Source organism: Pimephales promelas, chromosome 9, assembly GCF_988280905.1.
Source record: "Pimephales promelas chromosome 9, fPimPro1.hap1.1, whole genome shotgun sequence".
NCBI classification, from domain to species: Eukaryota; Metazoa; Chordata; class Actinopteri; order Cypriniformes; family Leuciscidae; genus Pimephales; species Pimephales promelas.
The window spans coordinates 8,454,259-8,462,846 of record NC_142777.1 but is presented as its reverse complement, the minus strand read 5'-3'; the positions used below and the strand labels follow the sequence as shown (position 1 = coordinate 8,462,846).

At 35.7% G+C, this 8,588-nt stretch overlaps 1 protein-coding gene across 1 annotated transcript in view; it reads left to right on the top strand.

The window, feature by feature from the left end:
* The first annotated feature begins 1,469 nt into the window (after nt 1–1,469).
* Nucleotides 1,470–8,588, top strand: part of il1rapl2 (interleukin 1 receptor accessory protein-like 2) — a 501,200-nt gene continuing 494,081 nt past the window's right edge. The window contains exon 1 of the mRNA XM_089134720.1: nt 1,470–2,002. The gene's annotated coding sequence lies outside the window, so the exon portion shown is untranslated. The remainder of the gene's footprint in view (nt 2,003–8,588) is intronic.

The following is an 8,588-nucleotide window of genomic DNA, read 5'->3' as shown; positions in this document are numbered from 1 at the left end:
TCAGTAGATGGCGGCAAGAGACTGTCTTTAAGAGTCACTTAGTCAGCTGACCATTCATTCAACAATTTCAACAAATCATTCAACAAATCACACACACAAAAAAATGCTTTATGCAGGAAGAAACAATATGCTTTTTTTTTGTTCCTGCAAACAACTGAAGCCGACACTTCACTACAAAGATTATTATTTTTGGTCAACATAATTATTTTGAAGTTAGTTTTGATGAGCGCAATAATTGTAACATTTTAAAATATAGTAGTCTAACGAAAAATGTGTTATTGTTATTATGAGTTCACAAGTTACAATTAGCTCTAAAACAAGTAAACCTAAAAGAAGTAGTCTAAAATTAAAATTATTTCACTCAATTAGCCTAATTTGAATAGCAAAGATATCTGTAATGTAAGCCATGGCATACAACTAATTCATGGAAATGAATAAAACCCCCATGAATTATAATAATAAAAACAAAACAAAAAAATTCATGTCCACAAATGCCGATTAAACAAATGGACACAAAAAGCATAGGCCTAATACAATGACACATATCACTATTTTCAGAGACACAATCTTAGATTAGCCTACGTGGTTAACGTAAAAAGTGTTTTGACTGACTAAAGATAGTTTAAGATTAAATTTCAAAATTAAGAGCACATTCAATCATCAAATGTTGAGAGTAGATTTTGTGCCATCTATGGTCAAGGGAAACAGTGCCACGGGGTGCATCTTACCCCGTCTTACCCTATTAGTAACAAAGAACATGAGCATGAATCACGCGATATCTGCCTTTGATATCATAGGTGGCTGATCCAACAAGAAGTGAGAACTTGAGTGCATTTATTTCACTCCTCCACTGACTACAGCCACCTACTCTCAAACAGATATTTTTTTGATTTGTTAAACTCAAATGGACAGATCCAAGTGTGTATTGAGAGGAGGAAAGTCTCAAAATACCCACACTCAATCCAGAGATATTCACACACGTGATAGACCACAGGGAGGCGCTAACTCGGATATTGTCATAAAGCACTGCAAAACTATTTTGGCAAAAACTCATTCTATAGCTCTAGGCTGCTATGTATGTTCACATGAAAAAAATACTTACAAAGAGTTTTCTAATAAAAGGATTTTAGAGTTAAATGCTGAAGAACAGTTCATCAGCAGAACTAACGCTCTAATATTCTACACACAATTCTACTTAGATTGAGAGTACGTTTGAACTAGTCGGTTCGTTCGGACTGTTTGTTTAAAAGAAACGGTACACTGATTCGTTTGATGCCTCGTTCGCATAGGTCATTTTACGTGTCATGTTGCAGTACAAGTTTTAATAACATAGAGCTGTTAATCACCTTTTCTCCAATTATTATTTTACAGAATCCAGCGTCGTATGAAGTATTATTCGCCGTCCTCACTGTCAAGTGATTCACTATGCTGCACGAATCGGATCAATCAAATCACTAAAAAAGCTGTTCAAAAGATGATTCATTTGTGAATCGAACACCAATGGGCTACTGTTTACTGCATTCCTATTAGGAGTAATATGGTAGTGTGTCGATCTGAAAAGCCATGTAACCGCATGTGTGTGATACGACTCAACTCTCCATCTATCTGCTGTTTCCTGAATTTTTTTTGAGGCGCTTCCAAAGGATTTAATTCACTCTTAAGCAGAGAAAGGGGCAGTCATCCTTCAGGTGCTGGTTAAAAAAATCTGATAGGATGGAAGTTCTAAGTGGATGTCAAAAACGAACAAGTCGTGCAGGTGAAATATGACGATCAGCAGAAATAACTTTGGAGACTTTGACAAACTGCATCGTTATTGACTGACAACGTCTCGCAATTTACGGTTCTCCTCAGTTTACCTCGTTTAATTTCATCTGCGGGTTCTGCCCGTGATAAACCACATCTTCATGAAGTAACGTACATCTGATATAAACTTGTGGAAATATATCGCAAAGATTGTTCGTTTATGTGACGTGCGAGATTAAAAACACTTCAGCACCATCCGGTAAGTGGACTATTATGAAAAAATGGATTGATTGTCTATATTGTAGCCTAAATCTCGTGTGGTGGATTGTACGTCATTATTATTTTTTTGTTAACTTGTAGAATTTTCATTTTGCACTACTTTACCCACACTAATAGCGATCTGTTATGTTAAATGCATAGCAATAAATGTCTAGGGATTTACTATATGGGATACTTAAAACTGGCAAGGGACGGTTGGCTCTTATTAAAGTCACCATGGTAACCACCAAAAAGATGGTCCTTGCACGGATTTGTTGCATTGTAAAAAAGTGTAAAACATGCATTCCTTTTTGATATAACCTGCTGTAGCTTTAACCTGGTGTATTTAGATTTATTCGGTAAAAAAACATGTTGATACTATGTTTCCATATTACTTTTTCTACAGTGGTGGCTTTATTATTATTATAAATAAATAAAACATTGCAGAAAGCTTTTGAAAGCTACTTACAATGTTCGAAGGAGCTTTATTAATAATAATAATAATTATTATTATTATTATTATGTGTCTGATAAAATTTACCATAGTTACCATTACAGTAATTATATGGTTCAATATAACTTGGATGACTTTCTATATTGATCAGTGTATATGAGATAAGATAATACTATTAGTGCCACTTTAATATAAACATTTGCTGATATTCTATGGTAACAAGTGTGCTTCTGCACCACAGTCAATCTTTGATTATTTCTTTCTTTTTATTATATAGGCTACTTTCTTTATATATTCATTCATTCATACAGCTTTTGCCCTTGATACGTTTCTCTGTGGTAAAGGCTGATATAGAGAATGAGTGGTTAAAGATAACGGATGAAGCTTTATAGACAAGATTTAAAAATGTTAGAATTTCCTTTGAGTGTCAACATACATTTCAGACCAATTTTTAGAAGTTGTGCAGGCCTTTTTTAACCCTTCCTGTCATTCTCCTGTTGTATTTCCCCCAACACTGCAGAATGCATCTTACTTTACTCTATCCTACGTTAGTTGTTTGGAATAGTGGCTCTAGATTGCAATATTTCATATCTGACTCACATTTTCAAAGCATTTCTCAGGTAGATTGGCCATTGGTGCAGTTCCACTAGATCTGTTTCTACAGTAGGTTTCTTTAATGATAAACTTAAATCTCGCTGAGGACTGGATGTTGTACTGTGATTACCTTCACAAACTCTTGGCTTGATTCATAACAAAGAAATGCAACTCCATCTATGAGCTTTTCCCACTGTTTCTCCCTGCTTAATTTTGTGTTTTAATTACCACTGATTGAATATTGTAGCCTACATGAAGACTGACATGAAAGCAGTACTAATGGTTTGTTCTCTAATGTACATCATTTTTTGCTTGATAATCTCAGGTGCAAATGTATAATGGATTAGGAAAGTGAAGTTATTGTTTACTTTGGCTGTTTTAACGTCTCTTTAATTGCTCACTGAGTTTAAGATTCTTTTCTAAAGTTTGATCTTTACTAATAATTTTTATGTTCTATTTCACTCATTAAGAAATAGATTAGATTAGCAGCAGATATATATATAGAATGTGTATTCCAAATATAGTTTGTAATCAACACAGTAGATATCAAAACTATTTCAGTATTCTTAATCAAATTAACATCCTGTGTTAAAATGTGTCAGATTAATCAGATGTGGTATTGTTACAATATTTGCTGTACTGCCCCTTTAATTAATTTTGTCAAAGTAACAGATGGTTAATGTATTTCACCATCAACATTATTTCGATTGACAATTCGGCACTGTAAATGAAAATGTATTCATTAACTTATCCTCATGTTTTCTTTTTCCATGAAAAACTAAAGTAGATCGATCATATCAGAAGCTCTGAGCTTCTGTATTTTTTTTCTCTTTAAAAAGTCATCAAAATATTGCTTACATTTTGGTCTGTTCCCCATACAAATCTCATGGGAGTAAGAACATCATATGATGGGTAGGCTATGATATGAGGGTAAGTAAATGACAAAATGTAAATTATTGGGTGAACTAGTCCTCTTTGGAAAAAAAAGGCTTTGTAGACGCACATTGAGTTTCATTGGTATATTGGCAAAGAGTGAATGAACGAATGGACACAAATCCACTTTCAAATCGTATAGACCAAGACTGGTGAAAGAGTGGGGTGAGTGAAATTAACCATCTCAATTTCCAGTAGAGCATCTTCACGCGTTTTGCATGCAAGAGTGCCATGAATCTCTGGCTAAATGAAAACAGATGACAGTGCCAATCCCCACGTGGGTGCTGCTGTGCCTCTGCCACTACCATTTATCACCGTCAACTCCCTTGGCCTCTTAGAGAAAAAGTGCACTCATGTTTGCCATGGAAGAAATTCTAATCTGCTGTCTTCAATGGAGCTCTTTGTAGCTTTGTAACTTGGATGAAAAAGCAAGTGGAAATGGGTTTCCACAAGCTGAATTTTATTATTGTATAAATTGGTTCGACAAGAATTTACATGCATTCCTTGACATGATATTTTAAATGAAGAAGGTGTCATGAAGAAGACCATTTTTAGCAATTTTTTCGTTGTGGATTTTAAAAGAGGGTTTTTTTTTTTTTTTGTAAAGTTAAATCACCAAGTGCTGACATATTTCCACATGCTCTTTCTGTATGAACCCTTCACTCCACTGAAAATAATAGCTGTATCCCAAAGTTGAAAAGATTTATGTGAAAGAATTTTGAAAGCATACATTTATAATTAAATTTCACTAGTGCAAATCCAGTCTTGATGGATGGTCATCTGACCAGTGTATGACCATAATCAAATAGGCTGAAAAAGACAAGGCTACTTAGCATTTAAATGGCCTGTGCAGTGTTAAAAGCCAGCGAGAGGCGTATAAATATGTAGAAGAGGTCTCTTTAATGTGGGTCTGTGAACAGCAAAAGAAGATTAGATGACAGAGCAATATTTGACAAATAAAGTAGGCCTAATGATGTTAAATAATTACAAAATAGTCTTGGAAAGTAGAAATGAGGATCTTATTAAGTTGGGTGTACTATACATTTAAGACATAGCCTTAGGGTTGGGTATCGTACGAATTTGAACGATTCTGATTCCGATTCCGATTCCTTGTTTCGATTCCGGTTCCTAACGATTCTCGATTCCGATTCTTTTAAGAGGCAGGGTCAAAAAAGTTTAGCTAACCTTGCTAACCAATGGTATTTCTGAAGGAAATAATCCTTTCTGAAGGAAATACTCCATCTGTCACAAATACTCCTTTTATCACAAATTTAGCATTTTGCCGAGATTTCATTGTTTTTAGAAAAGTAAAGCCACACTTTGGACCACAGACGTAAGCTACTCTTGTTCGACTCGCGTGGTTATGCCAACACTTCCGGTAGACGCTTCTTCGTTGGTGTTGTTCAGCGGTTTCTTCTTCCGCTCGGCGGACTGTGAATATCGAAACTAGGAATCAAAATTTTAACTTTTGAACGATTCCGGGAAAAATGAAAAGTTAGTCCCGGTTCCAATCGATACTCGATTCTCGATACCCAACCCTACATAGCCTGTACTATTGCCTAATATTTTTGTATGTTTATGCTTAAATAGTATAGTCAGAGTTCTGAACTTTACTGCTAACTAAAATAAAAAATATTTAATAATTTCAATAATTTCTAATATTGTAAAATTAGCTTACAAATATACTGTTTAGCAATCAATAAGTTAAAACAGGAAACATATTTTGTGCAGATTTTGTTACTATTAACTGTTATTCTACTATCATTATCAGGGCCGTTAACAGATAGTTTTTCGGACATACACTTAATTGAGAATTAAATTTGCGACAAATTTAAATTAAAAACTAAAATAATAAATGCTTGATTATCATTATTATTAGCCTATAATATTGTCCTAATCAGAGTGAAACACTAAAGCAAGCAACAAGTGATACAATGTATATATTATATATATATATATATATATATATATATTTTTTTTTTTTTAACAAATTATTAATAGTTTATTGAATTCATTTGAATCCGGGTCCATTCCCACTACTTTGACCCATTCAGGTTGTTTTACAGAAAGTTTGTGAACATGAGATGGGCATTATGTAATTCCCATGGTAAACAGCCGATTTCGCAATCATAGTTTGATGGGGATGATTCCTCCAATCACATGGCTTTTTGTCTGGATTTTACCGTTACTCCCTCACAAGGAGGGGAATGAGACAATGCCTATTTCCATTGGTGTTGGATAGTGTCACTTTAATTTAGTTATACGTGACAATTGTATTACATGTGACAAATGTCTATTTGTCATTTCTCATTATATTTTAAATTATATATATATATATATATATGAAGAGTTTGGTTCCAAAACGCGATAAACGCCATTTAAAAAAAAATGAGTTACTGCAAAAATCTGACTTTTCAATACCGACCAGATACAAAACAATGTTTAATTTTACGTAAAATGGGATATCCGCCGTGTTATTATGTAATGTTTTCTCCCTTTCTTTCCAAACCGCGACAAACGGCAGTCTCCCTTTTCTGCAAAATGCCACATATCCGCTAAACCAATCACAACGCACCATTCCACGCAATGTAAACAGTAACGGCAGCACTTTAACTAACCCGGCTTCCTATGTTTTCCCTATTTTGTCCTTTCGATCAACAAACAAACAAAAAAATGAATAATTTTGACAGCATTGGTGAACCTGCGGAGGGTAAGGCATCCTGCATGGGTAAACGTGACATCGAAATCGAATCATTTACGTGAGGAAGAAGATGGACTCGGGAGTAGGGATGCAACGACAGGGGGGGGGGGGGTTCCGGTGGAAATAGAGCGCCGCTGCTTAGTCCCTCTGCCATAGTGACTGATGAGCATTTTAAGCTGGTCCACCGCTGGTGTAATTTTGTTTTCGTTTTGTGTTAGTTGCCCGTGCACAATACACGGTGTAGCAAAGTCTTTACGATTAATTAACCGTGACGTGTGAAATCCGGTAATCGCTGCATCCCTACTCGGGAGGAGGAAATGCCGGCTGTTGCTTGTTCTCACACGACAGCATCAAACTTTTGTCACGCTGACACACTGACCCCAGAGGATCTTTTGGAAAACTTTCAGTTGTTTTATTCAAAGTCAACGAAAACCGAGCAGGACCAAGCCAGTTTACAGCTGATCGCCGTTAAAAAGTTCAGCGGCGACGTCACAAGGTTGACAACAGCGATAGGCCTATGCATAACGTTAGATCATGCTTAATAAATCATAATTCATGATGATGTGCTCGTCTTAGTTAATGTTTTAATTAAGGTTTTGTTCATCCATGAAGTCATGAATGAAAAACGTTGAACTGTTAAAAAAAACGTTGTTAGTTCCTGATGATATTAATATGAATTAATGCATAATTCATTTATCCATGAATTCATGATAATTCACGACATGAACCCTTAAAGTGTTACCGAATATTGTTATATTAAAGCAATGGATTTATAGTATGCACAAGAAAAATTTAAATTAATATTTTGATTAATTGCATTTTGAAAAAAAAATAATTATTGGATTAATTGCATTTTGGGGGAAAAAACGATCTGTTTTTATAATAAATCTTTGGAAATCAAAACCTGGATTTCATTTTTTATTGTTATTATAACCTACAAATGCTATGTGAAAATTTGAAACCGAAAATAGTGGTTTTCATCTTCCCATTTTCTTGCTAAAGAAAACACAGTTTTACTCAAATTCATCAAAATGGATTTATAGCGTTTTGGAACCAAACTCTTCATATATGTGTGTATATATATATATATATATATATATATATTAATTATTATTTTTTATTTATTTAGATATTTATTTATATATATATTTTTTGAGGCACTTTGTCACTTTCCTTCTTGGAGAAAATACCCCTCCCTGATCCATATGTATTATGCATGATGCATTCATGAGACGCATGCTTGCTCCATATGGGATAGTCAGTTGAGAGCTTTTCCCAAACACTTCCATTGTCAGTGCATAACTGTCAACATTTTTTTTATTGTTTATTTTAGGGATGCACCGAATATTCGGCCGCCGAAAATTTTCGGCCGAAAATGGCCCAAAAGTGCATTTTCGGTTTTCGGCCGAAAGACTTTTATCACCGAAACAATACGGCCGAAATGTTGTGATGACGCAAACAGAAACCGCGACCTGCACGTGCTTGTCTGAAGCAACATGTCTGTGGTGTGGACGTATTTCAGTGTATCTGAACCCGCGATGAGACGGAAACCTTGTTTATCCACCTATATCTGCTCTAAACAATGCGCGCCGCCATGACGACGACTCCAGTTGCGAGCGGGTCAAGAGTGGTGCGCGCGCTATCTGTGGAGACTCGCGCTGCGGAGGCAGGCGAAAGTATAAACAAGGCAGCGCGAGTCTCCACAGACAGCGCGCGCACCGCTCTTGACCCGCTCGCAACCGGAGTCGTCGTCATGGCGGCACGCATTGTTTAGAGCAGATATAGGTGGATGAAACAATTAAAAATTATAATAAGACTCGCGCTGCGGAGGCAGGCGAAAGTAAACAAGGCAGCGCGAGTCTCCACAAACAGCGCGTGCACCGCTCCAAACGGTCGAGGTGTTTA